The 11374-nt window shown below is 36.1% G+C and overlaps 1 protein-coding gene and 1 pseudogene across 5 annotated transcripts in view; both read left to right on the top strand.

The window, feature by feature from the left end:
• LOC147164740 (uncharacterized) lies at positions 1-951 on the top strand (annotated as a pseudogene).
• Positions 952-5267: 4316 nt separating this feature from the next.
• map2 (microtubule-associated protein 2) overlaps positions 5268-11374 on the top strand; it is a 51687-nt gene continuing 45580 nt past the window's right edge. For all 5 annotated transcript variants that reach the window (XM_086091712.1, XM_086091711.1, XM_086091710.1 and 2 more), the window contains exon 1: positions 5268-5366. The gene's annotated coding sequence lies outside the window, so the exon portion shown is untranslated. The remainder of the gene's footprint in view (positions 5367-11374) is intronic.

Genomic DNA, 11374 nt, shown 5'->3' with positions numbered 1-11374 from the left:
AATGGATGAACTGATCGACATAAGCGGGCCGGTATTCTTTTTAATCAACGGCCCATTGGTCCTTTTCAGCCTGGCCATGAACGTTTTCCTTCTATTTTGCTTGGCCAACCCGCAAGGCAACAGTAAAAGGCTCAAGCAGCCTTTGAAGCTACTCTTGGAATACATCATATGGTGCTCTATTTTGTATGTCGTCTTTTTAGTGCTGAACTTCACCTCGAGGAATTATCTCAACTTGACGGCGTCGTTTGTGCTGTTGTTGATAATGCAGTACTTTGTGCACAACAGCGCGGGCGCCTACGTTTTGCTCAACTTCTACTTCTTCATCCATATTGTGCCTGTGCGATGCGCTCTGCTCGTTTGGCTGAAGAGAAACATCAAGGTTGCCACTCTCACGGCTGGTCTTCTTCATCTGGTGATTTTGTTCAACAACTGGGCTGTAAACATTTCCATTCTTCTCAGCGACTTGTCTCCGCTGATCCCTTCCACCAACAGCACTGCGACGTGGACCCCGAATGACTTCAATTCCCCCATTTTCCTTATAAGTCAAATGAGCTTCATCGTTACCTGGGTGTACATGTGGACCGTTTTCTGCTTTAAGATCGTTACCAGCTGCATGACCCTTCGATACCTGCAGGATAACATGAGAAGTGTGGCAAAGAATGGTATTGCCCTCTCCAGGGCAAGACTCAGGACTCACTTATGGCTCACTTTGACCGGAATTTCTCAATGTGTGATCTTCTGTTTCTGTGTGAGTTATTATTTTTTTGATTCTTTCACTCTGCAATTTTCACGTTTGTTCATAGGTGTCCGCGTCAGCTGCACGGTCAGCACGGTGTTCGTGTTCTGCACAACAGTCAACCTGTGTTTCGGTCAATCCACGTTCAGGCAAAGGGCGGTGACTTTATGGAGGGCTCTCAAATAAATGTGGAGTGTTGGCATGGAAACAAATGAAAGACTGTTACTGATGTTGTACAAGAGGCCACTGAAGGGATTTCATATTTATGTTGTTTGTTTTTTAAAAGGTTTTTGTGTTCTTCTTAACTCATTCACTGCCATTGATGACTATAGACGTCAAAAATTCATTTGAACTATTTCTATTAGTTTAATCCCCCCCCACTTTTGTTAACAAGAGTATGAAAACCTAGATTTTTTTATTGTATTAGAACAGATATAAAATCTGTGATTAATCGTGAGTTAACTAGTAAAGTCATGCGATTAATTACGATTAAAAATTGTAATCGCCTGACGCCCCTAATTTTAATAATCTTTTCCTTATTAAAAAAAATTATTAAAAAAAAGATATATATAAAAAAAAAAGATTATTAAAAATTAGGGGCATCAGGCAGTTAAAATTTGTAATCTTAATTAATCGCATGACTTCACTAGTTAACTCGCGATTAATCACAAATTTTATATCTGTTCTAAATGTACAAAAAAAATTATAGGTTTTCATACTCTTGTTAACAAAAGTGGAAAAAAAGTTAAACCAATAGAAATAGTTCAAATTAATTTTTGACGTCTACAGCTGTCAATGGCAATGAATGAGCTCATAGTGACATATTACCGGCATTTGCAACTTGTTATGTATCTTTGTTTGAGTTTTTATTGCAATGCGTCATCATCTACTTTAGTTTGTTTCCATTTCAATAAAACTGATTCACAATCAATCTTAATAAAGTAATCTAATCTATCGATTTGTGTCTTTTTTTCCCCCAGTGTGGCCATAATATTTTTTTTTACCTCTACACAAGATTCATGATTGCGGTTTACAGTTCTACGAATGGATTTACCATATCTTTGATATGTTGTGACAGTTGTTATTCCATATTTTTTACAGACATCTCAGAGATAAAATATAAATAAATACATAAATAAAAATCAGGAAGGATATTCTCTCTTTTCTTTTAATTCCTTAAAAAAAAGTCATGTTTGAAAATACCAGTAAAGAGTAAGAGTTCATTATATCTGTCTGTAAAAGTGATGTAATCAGATGTAATTGTTGCTAAGTGGTCAAAATATGTTCACACAATCTGAGCATTAATTAAAATCTGATCTACATTTCCCCAACTGTTCACTTTAATCGATAAATAATGATGAACGTCATACCAGTTCTCTGAAAATGGAGGTACGCAGCATACATTGGCGTCATTAAATAGTTGTTACGCCTTATAAGTTTAATGTATTTTGGTTGTTGTTGCTACTTTCTTATTACTTATATAAAAGACTCTTCACTTTAGTAAAACTGTACAGAGTACAGACCATGAAGAGGGAAAACAACAATCAAATCAAACCAAACCAAACAAAACAGAATAATAAAAAAATGAAAATGTTGCATAATAATGACAATGAATGAAAGCATTGGGCTTGGAAACTTTATAACAGCGGTCGACAAATTTCTGAGCTTTCCTGAAGGCAACACGAGGTACCTCACATGTCGGTGCACTGGAAAAAGGTCACGAAGGCGTCATGTCAGTTGTCAGCCGCTCTCGTCGCTGCAATTACCGACAGACGACAGTTAGCGCTGGATTGGATACCCGCAAATCTGACAACTCTGGTTGTTTGGTAAACGTCGGTAATATGAAAAAGCTACACGTCTGTCATTTTTTGATGTGTGTGTGTGAATCATATGAAGTGGAATTAGGGACGTAAATCTAGCGACTTTTCTTCCTTCAGACGTGATTGACTAATCACTTTTGGTTGCTCTTATTTATCGTTAAACAAACAAAGTTCTAGTTATTTGATACAGCAGGATATCAGTTACATGAACCAGAAGGATCCTTGAGAGAGATCTGATTGCAACACTTCACTTTGATTGAAGTAGGTGTTACTTATGTATCAGGTTTGCACGCAACCTGATTTAAGTGTAACGTTAAATTGGTCAAACAATGTACATGAACAATACGCAAAATACATCCCATTTAGCATGTTGATATGTAGCTAACCAGTTTTCATTGTTCTGTCCCCTGGCCCCTCAGCCACACTGGGAGATGATCACTTTTCTTTTAGACAAGAATGAAGAAAAAGCCTTTCTCGATGACAACATGGAGACACTCTGCCCTCTAGTGGACACTGCGTGTGCATTACGACTAACAGCAGATGAGCAAGTGGTGCGTTTACATATTACATAGAGTAGTACATGCATGAAATGGACATGTTTCAAATGGAATTATGTAGGAACACTGTTGTGATACTTGCATTAGAATTCTGGGGCACTGAACAGTATTTTTTCTGGAATTGTATATCACATAGTGAGGACATTTCATACCAAAAGCCAATTCCTTTTTAATACTTTTTTTTTTAAATGTATTTTTTTAGTTGCTTGTCGTGTTTTTGGGAATTAAGTGTTTTTCTGCCGATTGATTTTTTTTATATTGTCATTTTTTTAAACTCTCATACTCCAGTATATATATATATATATATATATATATATATATATATATATATATATATATATATATATATATATATATATATATATATATATATATATGTATATATATATATATATATATATATATATGTACTAGCAATACTGGGCATGTAGCCACGGGTTTATTAATTTCTGTTGTTGACCTGTTTATTTATTTATTTTTAAATACTTACATTGTTTATGTAACCATTACATTAATTCACATAAGTCTTTACATTCCATTCAATTATGTAGGTTGATGTCCTTGTGGAACAAAATTAATTTGTAAACATAAAGACTTAGTGAAGTGTAGTTATGCAAGCATGTACAGCTCTGTTGCTAAGTGACAAGTTATCAAGATTGGGGGCTAATCAGGGCACCGCTAGGAAAATAACCCCCCCCCCCCACCCCCCTCCTCCCCCAGCTGTATTGAAAGAATCAATAATAAATTTTGATTGAAGCTGTTAGCAAGGTAAGATTTCAAGAACATGTTTATTTTTTTAGTCTGGATGTAGTTGTCACTACTCAATACTTAGAGCTGTGTGAATTATGTATACTACTACTACTACTTACGCCAAGATGTTAATGTGACCTCAGTTAATTGTGGCAGGACAAACGAATGTCAGGTCATTGCAGCGATACAGATGATTAACATACATGGAGGTCAGTGGAGTCAAGGTGCTGTGCTTCTCACGTTAAAAAAAATTCTCATCTCATTCACCGCTACCGGGGGAGACAACAGGCAGATTTGACAAGATCACCGTTCTCATGTTGTGTGCTTCATGCAACATTCAAGTTCATTCTGCTTTTTTTATGTTCCACATAGAGTATAGCATGTTTTGAACCTGACGCCTTCTGTTGTGAGTGAACTGCATTCAATTTTGTCAATCTTAAACCAGACAAGCAGCAGAGATACTTCTATTATGAGCTAAAATAGTGTAAAGGAATCCTGCATTTCTCAAGCTATCCCGACAAGATGGATTCCTTCTGTACATTTAACTGACAGTGGCAACAGAAACCAAAATACCTCTACCTGTAAATGAAAAATGTCCCATCTGGGTTTTGGTGTTATTATAAAGAACGACGCTTCCAATAAACTTGGTATTTATGTTTTTCCCACCACAAACAAAATGAATAGGTCTATAATGTATTCACATTTTATGAAAAAGATGCGGAACTCATTTGATTTCAGAATTGTTTCATTTAATCAAATTTTTCATTACAGTAATATTTTTTTTCTCTTGTAGCTCCTGTTGAGATAACCTCAAATTCAAGTTTATATGTCTTGCACTTTAAATATAGTGGTAGAACAAAATATTCAGAAACTAATCAATGATGAGAAATAAAACACAATACAATCAATATTAAACTGAAAAGGATTGAAAATACAAAACATCTGTGTTAAGACATTAGTAATCGTGAATAATGTGGTATTTTAAATGAATCTGTATTTTTAAAAAAAGTAATTTATGATTATTTTAAATTTTTCATTTCAGGTTACCAGTAGAACAGGACAAATATTACAAATACTGTACTATTTTAACGTTTGAATATATATGTACAAATAATGGTAATAAATAATGCTCTACTGTCCTCCATTTACTTAGACATGACACTTTTCAAACATTTTTTAACGAAACATTTGCATAAATTTTTTAAGTGACATGAACACCTACCTACCTCTTGCTCATAGTTATTTATTTATTTACTTTATTTACTTAATTATTTATTTTAAATTGTTTATTTACCAGTGTGACAGAACTTATATTGTGCCAGACGAAAAATAAGCACCTGCCTCTTGTTTCGGTGGGGCGGTACCTAATACCGTAATAAGCCATCAGGAGCTTAAAAAAAATGTAGCGGCGTTAGTCGTACAGTGATTACGGTACATGCAGCCTGCGGTGACTGTGTTGTCTGACAGAGCCGGTGTTGCATTGGGGGACGCTGCGCCGAACAGGTAACAGAAACCAACAACAATTATATCCTTTTTTTCGTCATGGTTTAAGATAAATATGTAATATTAGACTTAAAGGAAAGTGTGCTTATAATCCTCGAGCAGACTAAACGAGCATGTTCGTCCACAGGAGAGCTGTTTGTGATTCTTGCCAGTTGGGGCTGCCTGCTTGCATGGTCTCCCCCTTTTCACTATAATTTTTTGTCTGATTTAAATGCGAGGTGAGTGAACACATCTCGAGAAAGCTAGAAGCCAGTAGAAAGCTGATGTCTCGGTGCTGACTTAATCACGCGTGTTGACTCGTAATGAATTGTTCTCTGCATCGGACCTCATTAAATCTACAAAAGAAACGTAGCTACTGCGGGAACTTGTATAATATCTTGAATCAACGAATCAATGAAATTAGCCCGCATATATACAAATATTCAGTACACAGGTGGATCTGATGGGGCGCTGCGTGTGCTGAGTCATTTTGTGGTTGGCCACACCAAAGACAAAAAAATAAATAAAATACTGTCTATATGTGATATAGTGCACATGTTTTGACGTTATTTCAAATCAAATATGGCAGCTCCATTAAAGATTCCTCTAAATGGCAGGATAATGGAATGCAGCATAGCTCTCCTATAATTGATCCGCCTTATATTCACGTCTTATTTCCATAAAAGGACTGACTATCGATTTCTCTGTTTGTGTGCACTGGCCTGCAGTAAATGGAGACACTGTTAATGCCCGATGCCTTCACAATGATGTTGCAATGTATTGAGTCATTGGCAGGCGGGTGGGCTCCGCCTTGCTGTTTTGGGACCAGGCCTATGTCTGGACGACAAGGCCGACCGTCTGCATTCACTTTGAAAGATAACATGGAAAGCACATCATCAGATTCAAAATGTTTACAGACGTGACAAATGGCCATTACATATATGACAGCATAGCATGTGACGCACAAGATGACATAACAATTGATGGTGACTTTCATGTACATACCTTTACATACCCTTACACCCCATTACAGGCAACTTTTCAAAAAGTATGCTCCCCAACAAGCTTTCAGACAAGTGTTGCAAATTTAAATGTCAAGGTTAATACCTGTGTGGCTTAAACCTGTGCCTATGAATCACCGCCCGTGTCGTGGGCGCTCGCTGTTGTAGGTGGTGGGCTGTCAGTCAGCCAGCAGAGACAATAAAGCACAGGTGCACTTTGGTTATTATGCCGTGTCGTTTTTTACGCATCTCACCGTGTGCCTAATGAAGCAGATGACTTAATGGTGAACAGTTAACCCCTGTTTATTGCAATAGTTGTGGAAATGTGTGATTATAGAGAGAACATACATTTTTTTAAAAAAATACAGTTTTACTCTTCACACATGCTGTAGCAAATGTAAACTTGTTGAAACACACATTTTCAACATATTGCAGGGTTCACCTCAGAAAACTGTCTAAGCCTGCTGGTGGACGAATTTGACCCGGGAAAATATTTGCCAACTGGGGGCGGTGCAGACGACGATTTGGGACGATAGTCTCGAATTCTACATAGTTCATTGGCACCAAAGCAATACACTTTGATCCGAAACAAGGACAAACACTCAAATTAGGCTCGATTTAAGTGGATAGCGAGAAGAATGTGAAGATTAACAGCCGAGAGTCACTGTTTTGAAAGCAATTGTCACAAAGTATTCACGAGTTTTGTGAACGTGCACTTCAGATGTGGGGATGTCCTGCTTCGTTGGGCTCCGTCTGAAGAGCTCAAGTGAATAAATGCTCTGTCACCCCTCTGATGTGGCAATATTCCAGAAAGGCAGTGTGAAAGGGGCTAGATATTCCAACCGCTTATGTTAACTCATTCACTGCCATTGATGGTTGTAGACGTCAAAAATTAATTTGAACTATTTTTAGTAGTTAAACATTTTTTCCACTTTTGTTAACAATAGTATGAAAACCTTGAATTTTTTATTTATAATTAATTGTGAGTTAACTCACAAAGTCATGCAATTAATTGCGATTTTTATTTCCTGACGCTCCTAATTTTTAATAATCTTTTCTTCTTTTTTTTTAAATCGCCTCAGGCGATAAATGTTTTAATTGTAATTAATTGCATGACTTCAATAGTTAACTCATGATTAATCATACATTTTATATCTGTTCTAAATGTACAATAATATTTAATATTTCATACTCTTGTTAACAAAAGTGGAAACAATGTTAATCTAATAAAAATAATTCAAATTAATTTTTGACGTCAATAGCCGTCAATGGCAGTGAATGAGTTCATATGTTCTGCTCTATGTAGCCGTGCTTTGCTAAGGTCAAAAATGCAAAAGCTGCCTAAAAACATGCAATCATTTAAAGCAACGGTAAAAAGCATTTGGGACTGTAACAGTAATGGAGGCTGGTGCAGGCAGATTATCTTTTTGTCTGACTTTGTTTACATACTTCTTCTTACATCTTCTGTAGTTAAACACAATTTTTATTTTTTTTAAGCAAGCACCAGAGGACACTCAGGCTTGATAGTTTGGGGGGGGGGGGGAGGTGAACCATAACCGCCTAATCGGATAACTGTCGCCTGTCCTAATTGACTTTGTTCCACGTGTGACTACATTGCTGTGATGCTAAGTAGATTAGAGATTGAGACGATTATTCTATTGATGGGAAAAACGCAACACGCCCACTGTCTTCCGTGGCGTGAGTGGCAGAGTGCCTCTTGATACAATAAGATTATATAATGGAAAGTAGATAGAGCGCAAGTCGGAAAGGCTTTTGGGATGAACTTTGTAGCTTAGCAACGTTGAAGATAGATCCAGCGAGATGTCAGTCTCTAAATAAAATGAAGATAAGAACAGAACACACAATAAATATTCCTCCGGTATGATGGCACAGTGCTTCAGATATAAAGGTTAATTATTTTAGTTTTGCTAATGCAAAATGCTATCTTGGTTGACAGTTCAACATTGCTAAACAAGACAATGCACTCGACATTTTCCAACTTTTTTTGCTCAGTCTCGGCAGCTAATGGAAGCTGGCTGTGTAGTTTATCTCGCTCCGGTCCCGCATTGGAAACATGTCGGCAAAAAAAAGCTCAACTTGCGTTGGCGCAGCAGTAGGACTACATTTTGGATGCCAATGAGAATGCAAACTTAAATTTGGAATTAAACAGGAAGGCATTTAACAATGAATTTCACTTTTAACTCATTCACTGCCATTGACGGCTATAGACGTAAAAAATTCATTTAAACAATTTCTAGTAGGTTAACATTTTTTCCACTTTTGTTAACAAGAGTATGAAAACCTAGAAAAAAATATTGTACATTTAGAACAGATATAAAATTTGTGATTAATCGTGAGTTAACTATTGCAGTCATGCGATTAATTACAATTAAACATATTAACCGCCTGACACGATTTAAAAAAAAAAGATTTAAAAAAATTAGGGGCGTCAGGCGATTACAATTTTTAATCGTAATTAATCGCATGACTTCACTAGTTAACTCTTGATTAATTACAAATTGTATATCTGTTCTAAATGTACAATAAAAAAATCTAGGTTTTCATACTCTTGTTAACAAATGTGGAAAAAAAAAGTTAAACTAATAGAAATAGATCAAATGAATTTTTGACATCTATAGCCGTCAATGGCAGTCAATGAGTTAAATAGAAATTAAACATTGTTTGCCACATTTTTTTTGCTTCAGTGCAATCGGCATTGCACTGCTTCTTCTGCTGTGCGTGCATTGGCCACCGGGGGGCAGTGTATGGTACAGACAAACTGGAGCGACAAACTGCTTGAAGCCTCTTTTTGAAAGAATTGTTCACTATCTATCCAGTTTCTGCTTGTTGTTGTGAAATGGGTTTTAGCGCTCATATCTTACGTTTCTGCTCACAAGCTAAATAAGAAAACTGGAAAAACGGCGGCTTGCATCTTGAACAACTCATAAGTCAGGTCACTTGTATCTCAAGGCACCACTGTGCAATGAATTCATTTCGAGAAATTGCTTAATAAAGCTAAAAGACTACATTTCAATCGCATCTTTCATGCCTTTATGTCACATATAATGTGGCGGCGTATAACGACAACACGGGCATCATTGTCTAAATTCTTGGCCCAAACTATGCACTATATTCCTAACTAAACAAAAAAAACAGGCAATGTATTCAAGAGCAGGTAAAATCTGCTGAAACGTCACTTTTTCCACATGGGGAATGGTAGTGAGGAATGGATGATAGATTACTTCAAAAATTAAAGATGCAGTCCCCTCCCACAGATTGCTGACTGTGTCACGACATGTTTTGTGGAGTGTAAGACGCTGCTTTGAACCTGTTGATGATCTGCGGGGACTCGCAGTGTTTATCTTTCTTGAGCGACTTAGAAGATGAATTATTCACATATTGTTTTGAAGTCTTTGAGCATTTTAGGATAAGAGGCGTCCCTCTTTTCGTTACATAATCAGTGATGACACTTACAGGTAAAAGAAGTGAGAAATAACACACAATAACCTGTTAGACACAGAGCAAGTTATTATTATTATTTTATACTATTATTTTATTTTATTTTATTATTTATTTATTTTTTTTACACATGGCAACATGGGTACTTGTTCGAAACTGGATTTTAGCTTTGTCCTTAACAGGTCAATCCATTTACTTTTAGATCCCTTTGTTGTATTTTTAACCCATTAACCCCCCTTTTAGAGATCAGATCCATTACAGCAGGCCTTTATACAGTATGTGTGCTTCATTCTTAAGCAGCTTTAATCTTGGATCATCTGCTCTTGCCAAATTCTAATTTGGTGACATCTTGCCACATGGAACACACGACACTTCACTTTGCTTAACACTGATGTGATATTCAGTCAAATCGCTGCTTGAATATTTTTGAACATTCTGATTCGTTTCTCAGGACAATTTGTATACAAATTTGATGGAAAATGGCAGGCACGTGTGCAGATAATGTGTCATTTCTAAACCTCGAGAATAGTTTAAATCTGGTTTAATGACATTATCTTAATTAATTCATTGCACTGTAAATAAGCCCCGCATCCCCGATGTGTTCCGGGTATAAAGCAGCAATGATCCAGGCCCGATCTTTAACAGTTTTAATGGACTACCAACCCGAATAGAGAAATCCTCATTTTTTTGTGAGAGTGATACAAAAATATTAAACTTTTTTTTTTTGGTACCAGTTTCAAAGTACAAATCATGGAATACAAGGGAAGGATTGCTTACAAAGCAACATAAATACATAAATAAATAAATAAGTTTTAAAATTGAGACAAGCTGTGCCTCAGTCATTCACTGCCGTTGACGGCTATAGACGTCAGAAATTCATTTGAACCATTTCTATTAGTTTAACAATTTTCTCCACTTTTGTTAGTATGAAAACCTAGAACTATTATAGTCATGCGATTCATTACAATAAAAAATTGCATCTCACACTTTGCAGCCACCCGCCAGGAGAAATACATTTTATCAATCCATTTTAAGGTATCGGTACTTGATGGTATCAGCAACCGATACTTAAGGCAAACAAAATTTGATATTGAATAAATCCTTCTCACATTGTCGAATCCGCTTCAGAAAGAAAGGTTGACAATTTGTTGTCATTGTTTTGAATCCAATTTTAGATCTGAAAAGTACTTGAGATATCGGTGAGTGCTCAAAAAACAAATACGCGTACTGTTAACGGTCGGGAAGAAAAATAAATAAATAAAAAATTTCAGGCCATTAAAATTTGTAATTGTAACTAATCGCATGACTTCACTAGTTAACTCACGATTAATCACAAATTTTATATCTGTTCTTAATGTACAATTAATAAAAAATGAAAGGTTTTCATACTCTTGTTAATAAAAATGGGAAACTTTTTTAAACTAATAGAAATAGTTCAAGTGAATTTTTGACGTCTATAGCCGTCAATGGCAGTTAATGATGAAGGTGTAACTTGGCAACACTATCTTAACTTTTATATTAATGATGTGAAGATTGAATGTTTCAGCTTTGAAGTGAATGTGACCTTGC

Source organism: Leptonotus elevatus, chromosome 12 (genome assembly GCF_054856555.1).
Source record: "Leptonotus elevatus isolate MCC_2025b chromosome 12, RoL_Lele_1.0, whole genome shotgun sequence".
Taxonomy (NCBI): domain Eukaryota; kingdom Metazoa; phylum Chordata; class Actinopteri; order Syngnathiformes; family Syngnathidae; genus Leptonotus; species Leptonotus elevatus.
The sequence above is the reverse complement of the archived record's forward strand: the minus strand, read 5'-3'. Positions and strand labels throughout refer to the sequence as shown.